The sequence below is a fragment of the Symphalangus syndactylus genome, chromosome 12 (assembly GCF_028878055.3).
Source record: "Symphalangus syndactylus isolate Jambi chromosome 12, NHGRI_mSymSyn1-v2.1_pri, whole genome shotgun sequence".
Classification (NCBI taxonomy): Eukaryota; Metazoa; Chordata; class Mammalia; order Primates; family Hylobatidae; genus Symphalangus; species Symphalangus syndactylus.
Genome location: NC_072441.2, coordinates 57,338,943 through 57,364,732, shown reverse-complemented (window position 1 = coordinate 57,364,732; position 25,790 = coordinate 57,338,943). Strand labels below are relative to the sequence as shown.

At 35.0% G+C, this 25,790-nt stretch overlaps 1 long non-coding RNA gene across 1 annotated transcript in view; it reads right to left on the bottom strand.

Annotated features, from left to right (window-relative positions):
* The window catches only part of LOC134733758 (uncharacterized), a 239,348-nt gene extending 214,645 nt beyond the window's left edge, over window positions 1-24,703 (bottom strand). Inside the window, exons 1-2 of the long non-coding RNA XR_010117364.1 lie at window positions 24,558-24,703; window positions 22,663-22,742 (exon numbers count right to left, since the gene is read on the bottom strand). This is a non-coding gene — a long non-coding RNA (uncharacterized lncRNA). The remainder of the gene's footprint in view (window positions 1-22,662; window positions 22,743-24,557) is intronic.
* Window positions 24,704-25,790: the final 1,087 nt, after the last annotated feature.

The window sequence follows — 25,790 nt, the reverse complement described above, 5'->3', positions numbered from 1 at the left end:
TACTCCAGAGCCTGAGGCAGCAGAATCGCTTGAACCCAGAAGGTGAAAATAACGAGAGCAAAACTCCATTAACAAAAAAAAGAAGAAATGTTATAACAATTCTTTATGATAATTTCCAGAAGGTGGAAGCAGGGGGAATACTTCTAATTCACTCTGTGAGGTCAGCATAACCCAATACCAAAATCAGACAAAAATGTTACAAAAAGACCAATATTTCCATGAACACAGGTGCAAGAAAATCCTCAGTAAAATATTAACAAATTAAATACAAAAATGCATTAAAAGAATTATATATCATGCCCAAATAGGATATATGCCAGGCATGCAAGGCTGGTTCAACATTTGAAAACTAATTATTGTATTTCTTCACACAGAATTAAAAAAAAAAAGGCATATGGTTATATCAAAAAATGGAGAAAAAGCATTCGATAAAACCCAACACCCACTCTTAATAAAAACTCTCAGAAAACTAGCAATAGAGGGGAACTTTCTTGACTTGATTAAGAATATTACAAATAAACTATAGTTAACATTATATTAAATGGTGAGAAACTAAATGCTTTAAACCAACATCAAGAACAGGCCAAGTATAACCCCTTTCACCATTTCTATTCAACATAATATTGGAAGCCCTAACTAATGCACTAAGAAATGAAAGGAAATAAAAAATTATACAGAACTAGTAGGAATAATATTGTCTTTGTTTGACATGACATGAATGTCTATGTAGAAAATCCTCCCAAATCAACAAATAGGCTACTGGAACTAATAAAGGATTATAAGAAGTATGAATGCAAGGTTAACATATAAGTATGTCATTTACCTTCATATATACCAGCAATGGACATCTGAAATTTGATATTAAAAATACAATATTATTTACATTAGCATCCTCACTCCAACATGAAATACTTAGCTAGAAATCTAACAAAATATTTAAGAGATCTACATCAGGAAAACTACAAAAGTCTAATCAAAGAAATCAAGGAATGTCTAAAAAAATGGGGAGCTCTTTCATGTTCATTTATAGGAAGACTCAATTTTATCCCTGAAAACTGATAGGTGTCAGTTTTCAGAAATTTGTCTATAGATTTAATACAATCTCAAACAAAATCCAAAAGATATTTTGTCAATATCAACAAATTCTTTCTAAAGTTTATATTGAAAAGCAAAACCCAGAATAGCCAAAACAATATTGAAGGAGAAAACAAAGTTGAAGAAATGATACCATCCAACTTCAAAACCTACTATAAAGCTATAGTAATCAACAGTGGTGGTGTTGGCAAAAGAACAGATGAATAGATTAGTGGAACAGCACAGAGAGACCAGAAGTAGACCCACATAAAAGTAGTCAATTGACCTTTGACAAAAAAAAAAAGTAAAGGCAATAAAATGGAGAAAATATTGTCTTTTCAACAAATATTGCTGGAACATCTAGACATCCAATTCAAAAAAACAATTTTAACACAGTTTTTAAACCCTTCTCAGACATTAACTCACAATGAAACAGACTTAGATGTAAAATGTGAAACTATAAAACTAAAAGATAATATAGGAGAAAGTCGATGACCCTGATTTTGTCAATAACTCTTTAATTACCACAAAGTTGTCATTCATGAAAGGAATAATTAGTAATCTGTACTTCATCAAAATTAAAAATGTATGTTCTGCAAAACAATGATATTTCACCAAGATAATGAAAAGACAGTCCACAGATTAAAGAAAATATTTGTAAAACATGCCTTATAAAGTACTGGTAACAAAAATATACAAAGAACTTTTAAACCTCAGCAATAAGAAAGCAGATATCCCAGCCGAAAACACAGGCAATGTATCTGAACAGATATCTTACCAAAAAAGTTGTAGAGATGGCAAATAAACATGAAAAGATGCTCACCATCATATGACAGATAATTGTGAATTAAAACAATGAGGTATCACTACACACCTATTACAATGGCTAAAATCCAAAATACTGACAATATCAAATGCTAGTGTTGTTTCAACAACAAAATGCAACAGGAATTCTCATTTATTCCTTATGGAAATGCAAAATGATGCAGCTACTTTGGAAGAATGACAGTTTCTTACCAAACTAAACATACTCTTACTATATGATTCAGCTATTGCACCCTTTGGTGGTTGCCCAAAGGAGCTGAAAATTTATGTCCACATAAAAACCTGTACGTATGTTTATAGTACCCTTATTCATAATTGTCAAAACTTGAAAACAACGGAGGTGTCTGTATTAGTTCATTCTTACACAGCTATGAAGAAATACCCGACACTGGGTAATTTATAAAGAAAAGAGATTTAATTGACTCTCAGTTCTGCATTGCTGGAGAGGCCTCAGGAAACTTACTGTATTAGTCCGTTTTCATGCTGACATACCCAAGACTGGGCAATTTACAAAAGACAGAGGTTTATTGGACTTTCAGTTCCACATTGCTGGGGAGGCCTCACCATCATGGTGGAAGGCAAGGAGGAACAAGTCACATCTTATGTGGATGGTGGCAGGCAAAAAGAGCTTGTGCAGGGGAACTCCTCTTTTTAAAACCATCAGATTTCATGAGACTTATTCACAATCATTAGAGCACAGGAAAGACCTGCCTCCAAGATTAAATTACCTCTCACCGGGTCCCTCCTACAACACGTGGGAATTCAAGATGAGATTTGGGTGAGGACACAGCCAAACCATATCACTTACAATCATGTGGAAAGGTAAACGAGAAGCAGGCACCTTCTTCTTCACAGGGTGACAGGATGGAGTGAGAGCAAGCAGGGGAAATGCCAGACACTTATAAAACCATCAGATCTTGAGTGAGACTAACTCACTATCATAACAAAGCATGGGGGAAACCACTCCCATGACCTCCACCTGGCCCCCTCCTTGACACATGGGGATTTGGAGATTAAAATTCAAGATGAGATTTTGGGTGGGGATACAGCCAAACCGTATCAGTATTCTTCAGTAAGGGAATGGATAAATAAACTGTGATACATCCAGACTATGGAATGTTATTCAGTGGTAAAAAGAAATGATCTATCAAGCCATGACAAGACATGAAGGAAATTTAAATGCATATTACTAAGTGAAAGAAGTCTGTCTGAAAGGCTACATACTGTATGATTCCAACTATATGATATTCTAGAGAAGCCAAAACTATGGAGACAGTAAAAAAAGCCATAGTTGCCAGGAGTTCAGAGGCAGAGAGAGGAATAAATAAGCAGAACACAGGATTCTTAGGATGAAAAAAACTCTGTATGATAACGTAATGGTGAATTCATGTAATTACCCATTTGTTCAAACTCAGAATGTACACCAAGAGTGAACCTTAATGTAAACTACGAACTCCGAATGACAAAGATGTGTCAATGTGGGTTCATCATTGTAACGAATGTACCACCCTAGTAGGGAATATTGATAATCAGAGAGGCTATGCATGTGTGTGGGCAGGGGTTATTATAAATGGAAAATGTATTCTACTCCTCTGAATTTTGCCTATGTGTGTTCTTTCCAAATTCTTAGATCCTCTTCGATAAACTAATCTGAATCAAACACTTGCCTCCTTGATTCCAACAAAACTGTTCTTAATGTCAATGAGTTACACACTGAACGATCTTATGACTTTCTTTTTTTTAACTGAAGGACCATAGGGAATAATCTTAATGTAGCTTCAAAGATGAATTAATTATGAACTAATAAACAGCTTATCAATTTAATTTTTCAGGTGCTTATGTATTTCTTTTAGTAATTTTTAATAATAAAAAAGGCAGGTAAATGAAAAGATGAATATTAAAAGATAGGCTAAATAATTTTCTCTGTGTATGTGTGTGTTTTTTTTGTTTTTTTTTTTTTTTTTGAGACGGAGTCTCGCTCTGTCACCCAGGCTGGAGTGCAGTGGCGCGATCTCGGCTCACTGCAAGCTCCGCCTCCTGGGTTCACGCCATTCTCCTGCCTCAGCCTCTCCAAGTAGCTGGGACTACAGGCGCCCGCCACCACGCCCGGCTAATTTTTTGTATTTTTAGTAGAGACGGGGTTTCACCGTGGTCTCGATCTCCTGACCTCGTGATCTGCCCGCCTCGGCCTCCCAAAGTGCTAGGATTACAAGCGTGAGCCACCAAGCCCGGCCTTTTTTTTTTTTTTTTTTTTTTTTGAGACAAGAGCCCCACTCTGTCACCCAGGCTGGAGTGCAATAGCGTGATCTCAGCTCACTGCAACTTCTGCCTCCCAGGTTCAAGTGATTCTCCTACCTCAGCCTTCTGAGTAGCTTGGAATCCAGGGGTGCACCACCATGCCCGACTAATCTGGGCATTTTTAGCACAGATAGTTTCACCATGTTGGCCAGGCTGGTGTCAAACTCCTGACCTCAAGCAATCTGCCCACCTCAGCCTCCCAAAGTGCTCGGATTACAGGAGTGTGCCACTGCTCAGGGCTCTCGGTGTATTGTTAAAAAATAAGTTGACCAAATCAAAGACAAAAAAAAGTTTCTACGTAACATCATAACAATGTTCATAGAATAATATCTATTAATTATATGTATTAAAACTTTAACATTAAAATAAACATTTTTGCTGGCCTACAGTTCAGATTCATTCAGAACTAGAACTATTAGCTATAAGTTAAAGTCATTTTGTTTATTTCAGCTCCTTCAAATAAAATGTTATTTTATGCAGAAAAAAATGAAATTACTTATAGTATGATTGAACTCTCACAGGTTTTATTTATTTACTTATTTTACAATTGCTAGATTCCTAAACTAACCCTAGGTGTTGCAGATGGGAGAAAAAGAAGCACGATGGGGAAATACAAAAGACAAAATAATACAACTTATTTTTGGATAGTGGTTTTCCTCAGTAGCAATAAACTATGTAATTATCTGTTTTGGAGAACATGGAATTAATTCTGATGTGGATGTAATATTGGATGGAAATTTTCTATTTTTGTTAACATAGAAGTCTAGATATCTTTTAAAATGTCATATATTACAAAACACTTAAAAATATATAGTGTTATATGTGGTGAATATTCTTTGTAATTCATAGATGAACACATAAAAGATAAGGGCAAAGGAAGATCCCACGGGTTTATAAACAAACCGAACTTTAAAAAACAAAGTGGAAAAGTAGTACAGATAATTAACCACCATGGGTGTATTTGCCAGTCTTCAAGTAACATAACAGTTTTAGTGAGAATCTTTTAGTGGAAAACTTCCTTTTAGGGAGTTGAAACTAAAATACATACCTCCTTCTCTACCACCATTTTAAAGATGAGAAGATTGAATGCTCTACTGATAAAATCTTTAGTGAAAGGGTAATACAGAAAAAAAAAAATCTGCCCAAATCACACAGGAGTGCCATGAATACTTTTATCAGCTTAGGCTGAATATTATCTCTTAAAAGTTTACTTAGAAATTTACATAAAAAGAGGTTTTGCCATATAGCTGTTAATTGGGTGCCTGACAGAAGCAAATCCAAATATTTTCTGAAAGGATTCATTCTTCAATCCAGGGAGCAAGGAAATAAACAACAATAGCAGCCACAGAATTAGATGCCTCAATATTGAGACAATGTATTATCAGATATAGACTGTGTCTTAGTCCATTTTGTGCTGCTATAACAGAATCCCACAGACTGGACAATTTATAGTGAACAGAGATTTATTGGCTCACAGTTCTGGAAGCTGGGAAGTACAATATCAAGGTGCTGGAATCTGGCTAGGGCCTTCTTACTGTGTCATCACGTGATGAGATGCATCACATGGTGAAAAGGCAAAGAGAGAGAGCAAGATGGGGCTAAATATGCCATTTTATAATGACACCGATCCCACTCATGAGGGTGGAGCACTCATGAACAAATTATTCTTTTAAAGATGCCATCTCTTAATATTGTTACAATAGCAATTAAATTTTAACATAAATTTGGGAAGAGCCAAACATTCACACCATAGTAAACTGAAAAATGAAATAAGTAAAGTGATTAAAGAATTAACAGTTGGAATGAAACACATGGGAAATAAATGTGATACTACAATAAATAAAAGATGAGGAAGAAAAAACAGAGATAAATTTAAAAATTGAAAACAGAAGTTAGGACAAAACAGAAGAGAGCTATTAAACCAAAAGAGAAAACTAAATAATTACTGGAATTTAGCATAGAGAGAGAAAAATTAAATATAGAACTGGGCATGGTGGCTCACACCTGTAATCCCGGCACTTTGGGAGGCCAAGGCGGGCGGATCACGAGGTAAGGAGATCCAGACCATCCTGGCTAACACGGTGAAACCCCGTCTCTACTAAAAATACAAAAAATTAGCCGGGCGTGGTGGCGGGCGCCTGTAGTCCCAGCTACTCGGAGAGGCTGAGGCAGAAGAATGGCATGAACCCAGGAGGCGGAGCTTGGAGCAAGCGGAGATCGCGCCACTGCACTCCAGCCTGGGTGACAGAGTGAGACTCCATCTCAAAAAAAAAAAAAAAAAAAAAAAAAGAATTGCCTAAAAACACGAAGTATAGAACGAGAAGATCCAAAAATTAATTAATAGTATTATGGGAAAGGAATCAGAATGTTAAGAAGATTATATTTGAGGAGGAATGTCTGAGAATTTTCCAGAATCAACGAAAGACATAAAGCCTCAGATTCAGGAAACCCCACTCAAGATAAAGAAAAGCAATTCACACATAAAAACAACATACTGAAAGAGCAGAATATCCAAGAATAAAAAGTTAAAAGCAGGCATGAAGAAAATATATTATACAATGCAAAAATGTAAATGCAATGTCAATAAAAATATAGATACAAAATTATTTCTCAAGGTGATAAGAGAAAATATCACCATATCATATCACAGAATTGATGTAGAGCTGAGATTTTTCTTCAGAATAATGAAGAAATAAAATAATTGTATGACAAATGAAACCTGAAAGGATTGAACCATGACAGACCTTTAAAGAAGGAACTTCTAAAGGATAAACTTTGAGAATAAAATATTTAACACAGAAGGAAGAAGTGAGGAGTGAAAATGAAAGTGACAGAGGAGAATGATAAACACATATAAATATCTATATTGATAAACACATACAAAATGCAATTCTGATCAAAGTCTCAGTGTAGACTTTTAGGAAACTTAATAGAATGACTCCAGAATTTCTTGAAAGCATAAAATGTCGGGCATATTTGGAACACTTATAAACTACAGTAGTTAAGACAGTGATATATTGAAAGATATAGACTAAAGAAATAAAATACAGCACCCACAAACCAACCTATGCATATATGCAACTTGGAATAAGCCAGAATTGACAGATCAAATCATTGATAAGTCAGAAAAAAATAATTAACTAAAATAGATAAAATTGTATTTGTACCTCATACAAATACAGGAATATCCTTCCATAGCAATACTATTTGCAGTAGTAAGAACCTAGAGTAAACCCAAATAGGAATAGATAACGATGTAGAGGAGAAGAATAAATTTACACACACACACACACTCACAACTATTATAAAGCAGTCAAAGCAAATGGACCGAAACCACATGAGTATGTGATTCCTGTGAAAGGCACATTATATGAATAAATGTTAACATTAACAGAAGTTTAAAAAAAGTCCAAAAGAATACATGAAGTATAATTTTTATATAAATTAATATAATTATAATTTAAAAATATACTCCACAGTAATACAAATATGTGCAATAAAACTATGGTATAAAGAAAGAAAGGAGTTAATAGACTTAAGATTCAGGATGGTGATTACTTCAGATGAAGTAGAAAAAATCTGCATCTAATTATAGGGCACTTTCACCATGCTTTTGCCCTGTCTCATTAGTGGATGTAGCATGTTTTATTTGACTAGTTTCTTTTGAATCCCTTTGCCAATTTGTTACTTAATATTCTGCTGGTTAGGCAAAATGAAAATCATTTTATTTACCAGGAGTGTTAAGTTCACTTGTACTTACAGATATAGTTGATAAAATTGTCCTCTCTTCTGTGTTAATCATTACATATAATCTTTCATTATGTAGTTTATTTATTTACTTAATCTTTATTTTTATATTTAGGAAGGTTTTTATTTTTATTCAAAAATTTACTTTCATATACATAATTATATGAAGCCAAAGGCTTTCTCTTTTTATTTCTCTATCTATTGATACCCTATTATGAACAATAAGGAAATTAGCTATTCACCAATTCTTTCCCCTCTCCTTCCTTTCCCATGCCGTATTATTTTGTTAAAAATTTCCTGTTAATTAAAATAATAAGGAATTAAAATATTTATTCAACTTTGCATATGATCCCCCCACATTTTCTTCTTATTTTTGATGGTTATATTCTTTTTACCTTATTAGAGTATATAGCCATGTCATACTTTCCTTTTTAACCATTATTATAACCACTCCTCTCTTTTTTGTAATCATTATTTAGTATTGGTTCTGAAAGAAAATGTATTTTTATGTTTATCACCAGTATTTATGTTGATGTCTATTCTGGCATTTGGCTATCTAATCTTATTATTTAATAGATTTTTTCAGAAAGTGCTTATAAAAATATTTCCCAAAGAAATGACTGTGGGAATACGCTTGCCTGAGTCCTTGTATATTTATCACAGTTTATACATGTTTATATCTGAAAAGTAAGTTGGCTGAATATAAAATTGTTGGCTTACATTTTTCTCTCCTAGAGTGCTGAATGTGCTATTCCATTGTCTTCTGACATAAGATTATTGTTATCGAAAAGTCTAATAATAATCTGATTTCCCTCACTTACAAGAGACTTTTCTTAAAGGCCTCCAAAATATTTTTCTTTTCTTATAATCTAGTAGTTTTATCAGAATGTCTGCGTTTATTATTCCATTTAAATTATCCTAAATATGTAGTATGCAGTTTCAATATTTCATTCAAGGCCTATTTTTATAAAAAAAATTAGTTTACATTTAAAACTTGAACATTTTTAGGAATTTATTTTAATGTACCTTTATTTTAAATATATTTCTTAAACTGAAATTTAAAATTTTAATAATTTTTCTATGATACTGATTTTTACTTACTTTGAGTACTCCAAACAGAGCTAATTTTTCCATTTCTAATTGTAAATGAGTTTAAATAAATCCAGGAAGTAATATTACATGTGAGATGAATAAAATATTAAGGCATTGTGCCTACCTAATAAACTTCTCTTTCAGCCATCTACAGAAACTTTTGCAAAACTCCCTAATCAGTTGCTCACCTTCCCATCTAGTGGCTTCTTTTGTATTATCATTCCACGTTATTTCATTTCTAATGACTTTGGTTCTGTTGACTATTTGTTTCTCAAGGCTCTGTTTTTATTTAGATTATCCGAGTGTTCTCTCCTGATTCATCTTCTCTATTTCTCAATTGTTCTTTTTACTCTTTCTCTAGCTCTTAAGTGACTGACTCCCTAGAGTTCAGTCTCATTCACTTTTCTTTTTTGTTGCATATATCACATTGGGATAGTATCTTATTTGCTCCTAACTTTTTAGCTATGTTCTGTCTGTTGGAGATTTTCTATTTCATGCTCCAATATGTATTCTCAACTGCTTATTAAAGTATTGTTATTCTAATAACACCCCCAACATAATATATTCTTTTTTTTTTTTTTTTTTTTTTTTTTTATTATACTTTAGGGTTTTAGGGTACATGTGCACAATGTGCAGGTTTGTTACATATGTATCCATGTGCCATGTTGATTTCCTGCACCCATTAATTCGTCATTTAGCATTAGGTGTATCTCCTAATGCTGTCCCTCCCCCCTCCCCCCACCCCACAACAGTCCCCGGAGCGTGATGTTCCCCTTCCTGTGTCCATGAGTTCTCATTGTTCAATTCCCACCTATGAGTGAGAACATGCGGTGTTTGGTTTTTTGTCCTTGCGATAGTTTACTGAGAATGATGTTTTCCAGTTTCATCCATGTCCCTACAAAGGACACGAACTCATCATTTTTTATGGCTGCATAGTATTCCATGGTGTATATGTGCCACATTTTCTTAATCCAGTCTATCGTTGTTGGACATTTGGGTTGGTTCCAACTCTTTGCTATTGTGAATAGTGCCGCAATAAACATACGTGTGCATGTGTCTTTATAGCAGCATGATTTATAGTCCTTTGGGTATATACCCAGTAATGGGATGGCTGGGTCAAATGGTATTTCTAGTTCTAGATCCCTGAGAGCCCTCAGAAATGATGCCGCATAGCTACAACTATCTGATCTTTGACAAACCTGACAAAAACAAGAAATGGGGAAAGGATTCCCTATTCAATAAATGGTGCTGGGAAAACTGGCTAGCCATATGTAGAAAGCTGCAACTGGATCCCTTCCTTACACCTTATACAAAAATTAATTCAAGATGGATTAAAGACTTATATGTTAGACCTAAAACCATTAAAATCCTACAAGAAAACCTAGGCAATACCATTCAGGACATAGGCGTGGGCAAGGACTTCATGTCTAAAACACCAAAAGCAATGGCAACAAAAGCCAAAATCGACAAATGGGATCTCATTAAACTAAAGAGCTTCTGCACAGCAAAAGAAACTATCATCAGAGTGAACAGGCAACCCACACAATGGGAGAAAATTTTTGCAACCTACTCATCTGACAAAGGGCTAATATCCAGAATCTACAATGAACTCAAATTTACAAGAAAAAAACAAACAACCCCATCAAAAAGTGGGCAGAGGACATGAACAGACACTTCTCAAAAGAAGACATTTATGCAGCAAAAAAACACATGAAGAAATGCTCCTCATCACTGGCCATCAGAGAAATGCAAATCAAAACCACAGTGAGATACCATCTCACACCAGTTAGAATGGCCATCATTAAAAAATCAGGAAACAACAGGTGCTGGAGAGGATGTGGAGAAATAGGAACACTTTTACACTGTTGGTGGGACTGTAAACTAGTTCAACCATTGTGGAAGTCAGTGTGGCGATTCCTCAGGGATCTAGAACTAGAACATAATATATTCTTAATACACTTGATTACATTCCTCAAATTACAAATCTTTTTAAATTTTATTTGCATCAAAGATAATTTTGCATTTCTCTAAAAAATAATATTTGACTCCACTTTCTCCCTTTAATTCATATCCAATTAGTCATTGATTACTTTAAAAATACTTTCTGAATATATTTATTAAAATCTGCACTACCACTACCTTTAATTGAGACTTTCCAAATTGCCTACTTCCTAACTGGTCTCCCTGCTTCACATGTGTACCCTTTCAAATGACATATCCTCCACAAAATCATAATATAAAAGGTGTAACTCAGCATAGCATTCTCCAGCTTTCAAACACCTGGTGGCTACCCATTGCATATAACAAGTATTATCAACTTATTTTAAAATATTTTTAACAATGCCTCTATATAATTTGCTCTGCAATGATGTCTCCAGATAAAGAAAGAGTTACTCCGGCCTAAGAAGGGATGAGCTTGTTAGAGGGAGGAGGGCTCAGAGTTGTGCCCACTGAATCTTCCTATGCCCTACCTCCTGGGGAACCACTGAAAAATATTAAGAATTCAAGATAGAGGGTCTGAAAACTCTCGGCTAAAAGCCTCAGACTTTTTAGTATGTTATTGAAGACCCTGTTCAAACTAATTCTCCTTATCTACTCTGGTTTTAACATCCCCACATCACTGATCCTAAACGTTTGAAATCCCAGTCTACTCACATTTTACCAAATACATTGTGTATTTTCCTGAATATTTTATTGTGCTTATTCTTCTGCTTTTCTCCCTTTCTATGATTAATAACTTATATTCATCTTTTAAAGACCAGTTTAAATATCCCCTCTTCTTTGAAGTCTTCCCAAAAAACAACTTAAATTTTCCTTCTATGTACTATTCTCTGAGAGTACTTTGCACAAACATTACCCACATCACTGATCATCTTGTATTCTCATGTGTACATCTGTTTAGCAGAATATGAAATCAAGTATAGAATCTATGTCAGATTGGGCCAGGCACGGTTGCTCACGCCTGAAATCTCAGCACTTTGGGAGGCCGAGACGGGCGGATCGCGAGGTCAGGAGATTGAGACCATCCTGACTAACACCGTGAAACCCCGTCTCCACTAAAAATACAAAAAAAAAAAAAAAAAAAAAAAAAAAAAAGCCGGGCGTGGTGGCGGGCGCCTGTAGTCCCAGCTACTCAGGAGGCTGAGGCAGGCGAATGGCGTGAACCCGGGAGGCAGAGCTTGCAGTGAGCGGAGATCGCGCCACTGCACTCCAGCCTGGGCGACATGGCGAGACTCTGTCTCAAAAAAAAAAAAAAAGTCTATGTCAGGCTGAATATTTACCTAGATATTTGCAATGTGTCACACAGCCTGCAAAATTTAGCTGTTTAATATAAGAACGGACAATGAGGTATAGAATAAAATAAAAATTAAGTATTCATGATCTATTTACATTTTGTTGCTTTTTCACTCTATTTTACACACTCTCCTATCCTGCCACAGTGGTCATCTTGTCACGTCTGGAGGTTTCTTTCGTGTTCATTTTGTGGCATATTGTGTTTTCTAATGATGGCTACAATGTCTTTCACCTCATATATTATTCTAGAACCAACAAACTACAGCCTACAGACTAAATCCAATAGATTTGAATTGCCTGTTTGCTTTTTTTTTTTTTACTACCCACAACCAAGATTTTTGTTTTCTATTGAAAAATAATATGTGAAAGGGATTGTATGTGGCCTGCAAAGTCTAAAATACGTACTCTTTGATCTTTTGCAGAGAGTTTGCTAGCTTCTGTTCTACAAACTTGAGACTCCCTTCAAGGGTGGAGTCTAATTCCTTGCCCTTGAATCTGGTAACTTTATTACTTCCTTGTAACCATAGAATGTGACTGATGTGACACTGCCTAATCCCCAAGGCTAAGTAAGAAAAGGCTATGAGATGCTCCCCTGGCTCACTGAAGCACCGCCCTGAGGCTGCCACATTAGGAGGAAAATAAAATATGAGAAAATAGCTACCACAAGGTAGTGCTTTTTTTGGATTGTGTATTTAACAATGCAGTATAGGCATTAATTATCCATCTGTGCCTTGTCAATTAAAATATTACCTATTTGTTGTTTTAAACATTCCTGTTAAAATTTGATAGCTATAATGTTGAGTGAAGAAAGCCACATGGAAAACAAAAAAAATGCTATATGATTCCATTTCTATAAAGTTCAAGAACAGGCAAAAATAATTTCTGTTGTAGGTCAGGTTAGTGATTACCCTGGGAAAAGGTGGTAATTCAAAGGATGAGTTACAAGCCTATAAGAGGAACATCTGAGTGGCTAGTAATGTTCCATTTCTTGATCTGAGTAATGGTTACATGGGTGTGCACTTGTGGAAATTCACTGAGCTGTCTACACGTGACCTGTAAACTGTGTGATGTTATATTTCAATTTTGAAAGTGTCTATTTTTAAGCATCAATTACCTATTATTATATATTAACGTTAAATGAAATATGCTTCTGTATCAAAATGTAAAGAAATTAAAGCATACAAAAAGATTAGGAAGAAAAACGATATAAAAGATCATATAACAAACACAATCAATTTTACATAAATGAATATTTTGATATCTCAAGATGCTAACCATTATTACAAAGTCACGGAGTAATTTAGGAGTAGACTTAGGTTGTTGTATTACCCATAGTATAGATTGGTTCTGAACATACTTATAATTAATATTTATGCTTCCAGTTCTCGCAGAAACAGCCTGGGCTTTTTTTTTTTTTTTAACTTTTATTTTAAGTTCAGTGGTACACATGCAGATTTGTTACATAGGTAAAGGTGTGTTATGGGGGTTTGTTATACAGACCATCTCATCACCCAGGTATTAAACCTAGTACCCATTAGTTATTTTTCCTAATATTCTCCCTCCTCCCACTCTCAAACGTCCAATAGACCCCAGTACCTGTTGTTCCCCTCTGTGTGTCCATGTGTTCTCATCATTTAGCTCCCACTCATAAGTGAGAACATGCGGTTTTTGGTTTTCTGTTCTTGTACTGTTTGCTAAGGATAATGGCCTATTTTTTTTTTTATTCACTGCTGACACAGCAAGTTTACAACAGCTTTGACCTCAGAACATCCTTTTGATTTTACAGGAGACCTTGTAAGTACCAATAGTTAAGAGATCCTCTAACTCTGCTGAAAAGTCACCGTCTACTGGTTATTTCCCATTAAAGAGGTGTGAAAGCTGAGATATCAGCCTGTTTTCTCTCTGCAGGCATCAAGCCTTCATTAGGTATTCTTCCTGGCACATAAGCCAGGACATCATCAAACTACATCCCACTGAGTGCAAAGAACATTCTTAAGTTTCCAGAGCGAACTATCTTTTCCAATGACTCCTCTGTCCTTTTTCTCATTTCGGGGTCACTTTCAACATATTCCTTACAATACATGGAGAATAATCAGCCAGCTTCTCTGACAACCATGCATGTTAATCAGAATGGCTCCAGCATGCTTTGCTTTGTAGCTGTCTGCTGTCTCCTCACTATGCCTTTTGACTAGGTACCATTACCTCTCATCAATAAGCCATTTAACGTGCTATTTTTTATATTAGAACTTGGCAATTTAAGTTTTCTGCCTTATTGATTTTGATTTTTTTGTTTGACTAAAAAAAGTAACATTCCCATTGAAAAAAAATTGGAAATACAGAAAAATTGTATGATAATATTGAAATAATCATAATAACTAGCATTTATCTAGAGATTACTCTGACATATTTTACTAATTCATTTACACATATTAATACCTATATACTCATATCTTACCTAATCTCACAATAACCCACCAAGGCACAGAAAGATACTGTTAAAAATGAAGAATCTGAAGCAGACAAGTTAAACTGCTCCCCTCAAAATCCCATGGCTAGTGAGTGGCTGAACAGCAAATTGAATCTAGATCTTCTGAATACAAAGCCCTAAATCTCTCTTCAGTCTGCTGTCCAAAAATAACCGTTGTTGATGCTGCACTATTTTTTTCTCATATAATGAACACATATAGCTCTAAAAATTTTCTTCTATATAATCAGGATTATTCTATAGACAACACTTCCAACCCTGCTATTTTCACTCAACATTATATTATAACCATTTTATTATCTCATTAAAATTAAAAATCTCTGCAATCTGAATTTCCTGGGCTATACATTTAAACAATTTTTATAAATCTCAATATTTAAAAATGATTTATTTGTCATATATGTTATATAGGGATTTCAGGTGGATTGTGGCTGTGTTGGACTTTGCTTTGGTTGACCTAGACTTGGCTTTATATACATTCTCAATCCAGAATCTAGGCTGAAGCAGGTGCTTCTATCTCAGAAAAGTGCTGATGAGGGAGTGCTAGAGCAAGAGGACCCCCAGTAAAGCCATTTCAGTTACAATTACACCTTCAGATCAGATTTGTCAAAAGTCCCAAGTGTTCATATTGAATTGGCAAATGTATGCCACATGGCCAATCCAAAATTCAGTGGTACCAGGAAGCATGACAAGTATGAAGAGGAAACGTATAATTTTAAACTAATAATACAATCTAACATAATATTAACTTCCATACTTCAGGCAAAATATATACCTATTCCATCCCCAAGCCACTTAATGCCTCATCTAAAAGTTTGAAAAGGCTTAAAAACCAAGACTTTTAATCCAAATTAGATGCTGTTAGGGTTTTTCTTGAATCAAAGAGCTTCTAATTAAAAAGAAAAGCTATCTGATCCCCTATATGTCCAAAGTACAGTGAGGGAACAGGGACAAGATAATTACAATGAATATTCACATAGAAGCAAGGAAAATAAATAAATATTTACAGTAATCATCAGTTTTTTGAAATTCTGAAATCACATTGGACAAATATGAGATTGCCCCTAACCTTGTATAGGTAATGCTTCCTGATTAGGCTCCAGTTCTGTTCCCTAGAATTGACTATTCTATTCTTTGTTCTCCAGGGAACTTGGCTTTTTCTTTGAGGATATTCTCTTTGGTCATAGCTTCAAAAGGCATTGAGGATGTGCCTACCTTATTACTGAATAAATTTCTCAGTCTTTTTCTACCCACAGAGGGCTGAGAGACTAAGGGACATTTTATGTCAAAAATATTTAGTCATTTTCATCAAGATACACAGCACTTTTGACAATGCAATGCTCAAAAATTTTGCTAGCATTTATTTCTTTGATTCCAGTCAGCTTTATGTGCCAATAGCCACATTTGCAATTCTTTCTGAGACAGGGGCTCTCTCACACTCTTTTTAGACTTAATTATAAATTATTTCTGTTTATCAGATGCTATAGACTAAATTGTGCCCCATTCCCAAACATTTCTATGTTGAAACTCCAATGTGATGGTATTTGGAGTCATGGCTTCTGAAGCTGATTAGGTTTAGATGAGGCCATGAGGGTAGGGCTCTCCTGATGAGATCGGTATTTTTTTATTATTATTATTATACTTTAGGTTTTAGGGTACACGTGCACAATGTGCAGGTTTGTTACATATGTATCCATGTGCCGTGTTGGTTTGCTGCACCCATTAACTCGTCATTTAGCATTAGGTATATCTCCTAATGCTGTCCCTTCCCCCTCCAAGAAACCCTTTTCTCTTAAGGTCACTCTCTTTGTTATGTGAGGAAACAGTGAGAAGATGGTCATCTGCAAGCAAGCAAGAACCTCACCAGAACCTGGCTGTGATGGCACCTAATCTTGGACTTCCAGCTTCCAAAACTGTGAGAAATAATCTGTTTTTAAACCATCCGGTTCGGTATTTTGTTATGGCAGCCTGAGCTTCCACAAAACCACAAAGGTGTACTCCCATCTGTAAGAAATTTTGTCTAAAGTAAATTATTTTTCAGGGTTACTTAATACAATCAGACTTAAGAAAAGTTTTGACACTTGTGCTTTTTATTTAGTCTTTGTCTCCAGGTTATGTGTCCGCGGGCACACCTTGATTTGGATTTTATCTTTAGCTTTGACCTTGATTTGAGAATCTTTCACCAACTGGAGATGAAGGATAAATGTATTTATCAGCCCTGAAAAATCTCTAAATATGTTCCCTTCTTTCCCTACTTGAAAACTAACCATTTTTTTCCTGAGCCTATTTCTCACTTGATTTACCTTTTCAAGTAGAACAAATAATGGCCAACTCAAACTGCCAACATTTTGCTCCAAAACCTTTCCTCTAAACCTCAAAGTTTATTAAGTACATCTTCTTCCTTGTAAGTGATCATTTCACCAAGTATTTCTCTACAGCATCCTGTTGTCTCTCTTTTTCCAGCATACTATTTTAGTGTCCTCACTGCCTTCCTCCAGTCTGTAGCAAATGCCACATACATTGGTGTTTTGTTTTAGCAGCACCCCACTGCTTGGATACCAAATTCTATATTCAGGTTTATCTAGGTTAAACTGGAAGAGGGGTACTAAAAATATTTTTGGTTTAAAACAACAAGTAATTATTTCTTATTAACACTGAATGAGGGTTAGTGGGAGAATCAGGCTCCTCTCGGCTCTGCTGGATGAAGGAGAAAGGGGAACAGTTGCTTCAAGTTGTGCCTGAAATGATCCACTTTCCTAGATTTGTATTGTGTGAACTAATACATCCTCTCGTAGCTTAAGCTAGTTTGGGCTACCTTCTCTGTCACATGTTCCTAAAGGAACCTATCTGCTTTATTAAGGAATCTGACCTTTATCCTAAGAGCATAGCAGACATTGAAAGCTTTTTCTTTAGAGAAATAACATATAAACTGCATTTTGAAAAAGTCATTCTGCCAGCAGGATAGAGAAAGAATGAGGGAGAGCCAAAGCTGCTAGGCCAATGGCAGAATCCACATCGTAGAAATTTTAGCTTTGAATAGAGTGGCAGCTCTTGGGAAGGAGATATGCTCAGATTTAAGATACTTAGCAGTTAAATGAGACAAGAATTGGTGTAAATTGGATATATGGGTGAGGAAGAAAGATTCAATGGAACACAAGACTTGTGTTTTCTTGTAACAGGATTTACAGTAGGATCAGTTAATGAGATAGAAAACATTGAAACAGGAGCTTTTTTTTGTTATAAGATAATGAGTTAGTTTTTAAACATGTTAAATAGTATGTGCCCTTGAAACATGAAAGTGGAAGTATTGAGTATACAGTTGAATACTTGAAACTTTAAAAAAGAAGTTGGAAATATAAATCTGTGAGACTTTACCTAAGTTCGTACATAAATAAATTCTCAAAGGCACTTAACCTGCTCTGTGAGCATTTTAGAATCTCTCTTTTGATAATAAAAAAATTAGAGTTGGCAGCTATATCATATGTGTAAAACTTCTCTCTCCTCAACAAGTTCATACACTCCTAGAGGACAGGAAATTTACTTCCAGCGTCTAACACCATTCTTGCACTTCGTGAGAATTTAGTAAGATTTATTTCATGAGTATGTAAACCAAAAATAAAATTCTAAGTCCCTCACCCATCTGAATGGACCCCTCCTGTGGTCCAAGGACATTCCAAAGTTATTAACCTGGGAAACTCGTTCAAGCCATAATGGGAAGGGGGAGTCAGACATGCCTCATTATACACACTTTCCTTTTGAAATTTGGGTACAACTGACCAGCATTAACATCAACACAAAGACCTTCAGGCTGATAGAATAGATTATTTTTGTCTGATAATAAGTATTTAGATGATAACTCTTTTAACCAATTGCCAGTTAGAAAATCTTTGAAATGCCTGTGACCTGGAAGTCCCTGCTTCCAGTTGTCCTGCCTTTCCAGATGGAACCAATGTACATCTTACATGTATTGATTGAAGTCTTATGTCTCCCTAAAATGTGTAAAAACAAGCTGTAGACTGGCCACCTTGGGCACATGTTCTTATGATCTCCTGGGGCTGTGTAGTAGGCCATTGGTTACACATATTTGGCTCAGAATAAATCTCCTCAAATGTTTTACAGACTTTGACTCTTTTTGTCAACAAGTATATGAGTATTAAACAGTATCATCTAACCAGGATTTCAGCTTGAGCATTTTTTATTTTCCTGTGATTTTAAATGTAGCTTTTAAAGTTTCTTTATTCCAACTCTCACCCATGTCTCAATCTATTTTGCTTTGCCTTTTTCTTGTTCATCTAGTCACACGTACCTTCCTAGACACCTAATGAAAGACCAAAAGAATGTTTTTAAATAAATCTTTTCCACACAATTTTTGTTCCATGTGATTATTTTGAAGCTGTGAAACAAAAATAAAATTCTAAGTTTACCAACCAACTTAATGGACCCCTCCTTTTGGCCAAGGGCATTCTAAAGTAAACTTGAAACCCTAGTGCAGGCCATGATGGGAATAGGTGGTCAGACAAGACTCATTATACCTTTCTCCCGCTGAAATTCAGACACAGCTGATCAGTATTAACGTTAAAACAGAGATCTTAAACCTGATAGGACAGATTCTAAGTCTGTTAAGAAACATTTACAATCTATTCTCTCTGAAGCCTGCTACATAAGGGCTTCATCTGCGTAATGAGAACCTTAGTCTCTACAACCTCTTATCATAACCCAGACACTCACTTCTATTGATTCCATCTCTTTAAATAAACTCTTTCAACCAATTGCTGATCAGAAAAATCGTTGACTCCACCTACCCCCACCAACTCCTGGCTTCAAGTTGTCCTGCATTCCCATATCAAACCAAAGTACATCTTACATGTATTGATTGGTGTCTTATGTCTCCCTCAAATGTGTGAAACCAAACTGTAACTTGACCACCTTGGGCACATGTTGTCAGAACCTCCTGAGGATGTTTTGCAGGCACGTTCTTAACCAATTGATTGAGACTTGTCTCAGATACTTTTTGGTTTACAAAGCAAAGTAATAGTTTAGAAGTGGGAGATGGAGAAGAGTCTACTTGTCTACCTGATTTATAAATACCATTTCTCTTAACTACATATTTTATCCCTCAACTTACAGTTCAGACTTTTGGGGGAAAAAAAAAAACAAGTATTAGGGGTGGATTACATATTTGCAAAACTTAATCAGTTTTATTGGGAGTTATATTTCAATTTTCATAAATACTTGAAATGAACTAGAGGAATGTTAAGATGCGTCATCACTTATCCACTTTACATTTTTCACAAATAGTCTGTTCCATTTATATAGCAGAAGCATCTGCTAGATGACTAACAAAAAAGCAGATTAACTCAAAGAGTAGCAGCAACTACTTTGCTTACCATTTATTGCCACAGCTGCAATGTGAACTGATATATCCAGGGACTTTACCTCACAGATAGAACAGCAAAGTCCAAAAGGAGCTAGCCAACCAAATAAGAGTTACCTTAAACTAGCCTCACTGCAGGTCCCTTTCTGCATATCTTCCCACAGCAGAATGGCCCTTTACTGCCAAAACCAATGCGATCATTTGTCATGCAAATGCTACATTTCTGGATGCCAAAGAATGAAAAGACAATGACACCTGGAACCACAATATACTCACCAAAGGCTCATTATAAAATGAGATCATGTTGGAAAATATGCAGGTGTTCATATCCAACAGCTTTATCCAAGGAAATAAAATGATTGGGCATTGAGCCGTAGGTGCTTGTTTTGTTTTAGGTCTTTCTTCCTTTTTTTTTTTTTTTAACTACCTAGTGGCATATCAGATACAGATAGACTGTGTTTTCAGGGTTTCATTGCCATATAAATCCTTTTTTGTGGAACTAGAAATTGCAACATAATAGATTTCTGACCACGCTAATATTATAGAAGGATGGCACTCACAAATGACTAATTTACTCACTACCATGCTGTTAAAATAAATCCTCATATGGTCAACTCAGCTGCACTGATCTCCCTACTTCTTCAAGAGACTTGGAAAATTCAATCTAACCTTAAACAAATGAGCTTATTCTCTGTTAATAGCATTCCTTCATTTCTCACCCTTCTGTAGGGTATAAGTCTACTTTAAACACCATTCTGTAGGGTATAAGTCTACTTTAAACAAGGTATGCATATTATGCCAGTACCTTCAAAAATCTGCTGATTTCAGCCTGCTGCTAACTCCCCAGTAATTCTTCAAGCCATGCTTATACTCAACATTACACTTACCAAATGAAATGATCTGATGGTCACTGAATACCCAGCCAGGCCCAAAGGAAGTTTCTGTTTTCTCCTCTGATGCACAGTTTCCAGGGGCATGGGTGTTCACTCACTTGGGCCTGTCAGTCCAGCTGTTCAACAAGGCCTACTGTATCTTTCTTTGAGGGGTCTCTCTGACCCTTTGAACTGCCAAAGCTTCATATAGATTTATGACACCCCAGATCAAGGCAAGAAGACAGAAAAGGATGCGGTCAGGGAGAATAGGTCTCTCTTTGGTACTGTACTCTTTTAGAGGACCCCTCACACCCGCAATGCATTTTAGAGCTAAATAAGACTTTTCTTTCAGTCCCCTTTATTCCCAGGACCCAGATATAGATCCAGGATAGCTAGTATGGACTCTGAAAGCAGCCAACACTCTCAAGATTCTTGCCTGAGGTTTTTTACTTTATTATAAGGTTAACACCATCATCCCTGGCTCTTTCTTCCTTAGGACAAGTTCCTTAGTGAGATGCTCCTGAATCCCCTGCTGTAAGTTTTCGAGTTCTATCTAAAATCTGACATCAATTTATAAATTCAATAAATATTTATTGAATCCCTATCAATTTCTAGACATTTCAAATAAGTCTTCGAATACTCATAATAATTTATGTATGGATTTTTGTATGATAAAAAAGTATTGTCTTATGTGGCTGTTAGAAACAGAAGGCTGAAGAATTTACTTAATTACCTTTTAGCAAAAAACCTAGACGTAACAATGAAATAACAAATTAACTCCCAATATTGTGTTTTAGCTCACATGTAATTCGTGTGTGTGGCATGGGATGTTGAAATTTTCTGAGCGTAGCTTATGCCAAAACTTCCCTGACTTTCCCACTCCAACCAGATTTCCCTTCCCAAAAGAACATAAAAGTACACTGCACACTGACTATTCTTTCTAAACAGATTCTCAACAGCCTCATCAAACCTCCAATATATTCCATGCCATCATCTTTATTACAGGTGGTGAGTGATGAGTCTCAGCTTGTAAAACTGGCTTCAAAATGTATTTGAATATCATTCACAGGTCATCTGGCATTTCACTGAAGTATATAAGGATGTTTTGCAATTACTAAATTGGCTTTTGGAGCATCTGCTAAAAATCTGAGGCAAAAGTGAAAATTTGTGTTACGTGCTATCGCAATCTTTTTTTTTTTTTTTTTTTGCCCTCCTCCACTTTACTAATATAACACAGTTGAGGCAGTTGTCCAGGAGAGCTAAGCTAATGTGGGGTAAATTTGGGCCTTATTTCTGTAATACAAGCACTTAGGATCCACTGAAGAAAGAGCAGTGATTGACTTAGTTTCTCACTAACTTCTTTCTTACCACTTCTCTGTTACTATTTCGCTGAATAATATTTAAGATGCCTTTCCCTCATCAGTCAAATTTAAAAATTTCAGCTTTCTGGGTCTTTCTTACCCTTTTTTTGTCAATAATGAAAAACATAGCATAGATGTGGTATGCAGGGGAGAAAGGAGAATAATAAAAGAACATACAGCAATTCATAACATTAAAATAGTATGACAAAAAGGAAGCTTTCAAACTAATCAGTGACTCACTGTTTGCTCTTCATCAGCTTTTTCCTATTTTATTTGCTTTTGAATGATTCTCACATCAAATCTTCTTTTCCAACTCATCACTATACTGAAAAGATTAATGTAGGTGAAAGCCTGCAAAACTATTTCATCTACATACGACATGGGTCTTCTGCTTCAAGAGCCTTTACATTTTTAATTAAAAACTGTAAAATATTATCAATTCTACACCTCTCACATTAGTACCTGTCTAAAAAATAAAAAAATACAGTATTGAAACAGTGCATTTTATAGAAATTAGCAGATATACAATAGATTATAAATCTATTTCCTTCTTTAAATAAAGTAGAGCTGTGCAGACCTTTATTAAACTTGACAGAAAGAAAAATAATATAAAAACTATTCTCATCACTGAAATATTTTCAAAAGTAGAAGATCAGAATGAAAATCTTATGCCAGTGCTCCTTATTTAGTGCACACATTAAGCTAGAGAACTAGACTTCTTTAAAAGTATAGCTTATTGCATGAACTCTTCTACAAAGAAAAGAAATATCTAAAGATTTAATGCAGCTGTTTAGGTTGGATAAACTTCCAAGACAGCAAATAGTTATTCTCTGATTATTATGGTTTTAAAAATAAGGTTAAATGCAGACGTATTTGTTATTTTTCTTTCCAGAAAGGTATCATTCTCACAGCAATCTAATTAATGGTAGAGCAGTGGACAAAACAAATTGAGGCAATGTACATCTGTGGAGAAAACCTGGCAGTAAATATCATAAAAACAGCAATTCACTTTTAGATAGCACTTTATAATTTACAAACCATTTTCTGTTTTTAATCTTGCATTCTTAAAGTACATATTATCATCCTAACTTTACAGCCAAAAAAGAATACAGCTCAAAGAAAGTAAGACTTGCCCAATTTTACATAACCATTTAATGACAGAGCTGGGACTCCAACCCAAATTTTTGTCCCACCTGAAAGGCTCTTTTTTGCTATACTACACCTATTTTAGGTAGAATCCTAATTACATGATTAGGAAAGGGGATAAATGGAGTTTTTAATTGGCTAACACAAAAGGTATTAAAGACAAATGGGTCCTTGTGAAAACCTCTAAAACATTTGAACTTGTCAAAAAGATTAATATCAATGGAAATGCAAGAATTTTCTAGCAGATCCTTGTAAGGATAACTAATTCTGTAAAGGTCTGAGCTTTCTCTTGGATGCAGTCTTAAAATTTTGTAAGTTATAAAAAACTAATGGTAAAACAAATAATTCTTGTCCATAGAGAAAATATTTTACCCATTGACATTAAAATCAATTTCCACTTTGTGGATATTGACTAGTTTTGCACCTATTAGCAAATTCATTTTTGTATTTCTGTGGCCTATATTATGTTTGTTCTTTGGAGTTTCCTTTGAACTACTGTTAACATTTACTGGCCTCTCATTAATTGATGAGTTAAATAAAAATATTCAATGCATGTTTATTTTATTATTTGTGAATCATAATTTTACATTTTGGAAAATATTTTAGCATATGAGACTAAATATATATCCCACAAGGAATCACCATAAATAAATAATTACAGTGAGAAATGCCAAATAATACAGATTTGTCAGCAAAGTTTTTACAGAAATAAATTAACTCTGTACAGTGGTATTGGAGTATGATGGCTTAGATATTATTGGAAAATGAGAGAAAAATAAGGAACATAGAAATCAAGGAAATCTGCCACAATGAACTACATTTAAAAAGACAAAATGAACTATAAATAGAGATAAAGCAAACAGTCTATTTTTGGGTAATACATATTATTCTAGAGTTGTATGATAAACTGAAACCATCTAACTTTAATTATACGATATCAAATCTAGGCTACGATACAATAGGCAAATGAAATGGGAAATTGCACTTACCATTTGGTGAATTAAATCTTTTTGGCCAAACTAGATATGAATCTAGTCTCCAAAAGATTGTTTCTTCAATTATAATTATTTCAGCTGAATTTCATATTTGTATAAACTGTATACTTATTAAGAGTAAGTTCTTCCAATTCATCTCTGTGTTTACCTCAGCACTAAGCAAAGATGACTGCCCATAAAATCCATTTCATAGCTATTTGATGAATTCAATGAATACTTGGGTCCAAGCTGTTGCCACCTCCTGGTGTTCACCTCTCTAGAAATTTCATTCATCTGCAAAGTCAGACAATCCTTTCTAGCACATCGTATCTCTATATAACGTTGGTTTCACCCTGTCTTGTGGTGGATAGCTGTTTGTACTTTGGCTCATCATGTTCTCCCTCTCCTAGAATCTTATCCCCTGAGGCCAGGACCCCCATGTATGCATCTATTTAACTCCAAAATGCTTGCCATGGTGCCACTAAATATCTGTTGGATGAATTTATTTAAAAAAAAAAATGGTCCACTTGGCACTTTGGCACTAAAAATGCTTGACGGGACAAAAATATAATTTGAACATAAGCCAAAAAAAAAGTTTTCTCTGGTTTATTTTCATAAGAAATAATCTTCAGTTACTCCAGAATTAGTTTTGAAATTACTTTTAGTATAAAAATTATCTGAGCCACTGCTTAGTAGTCTGTACTAAAGTTATAACAATATGGTAAATTTATAGGAGCTATAAATAGATATGCAGCTACGTCACACCATGTACAAACAGTAAATAAGAAAATGATATCAAACAAGGATAGCAGGAAACTTTGCGGACACAGACACTGCTTCATAACAAAATTACTGAGCTCTATGTTTAACAATATTATACCCTACAGTATGCATGCAGATGCATAATATATTCCAAACCTAATAAATATCAGTATGTTGGAGCATTTTGTATGTTTCAGAAAACTGGTCAATTTTTGGATAATTTGAGCATCTATAAATTATTATTTTGCAGATGAATAAATATCTCTTCATAAATAATCTTTTTCTAGACATTGGAATATGTCACAATATCACAACTGTTTCTAATTCTCAGAAACAAGTGAATAATTTGGGCAAAAATATTCTTGTCCATGCCAAATGAAAGAATTGTCCATGGAAGGTGTGATGCAAGGTAGTAATCAGAAGACTATGTGGTCTGGGGGAAGCCTACAGCCACAATAACACCTGGAGGAGTCTGGGGATGAGGCA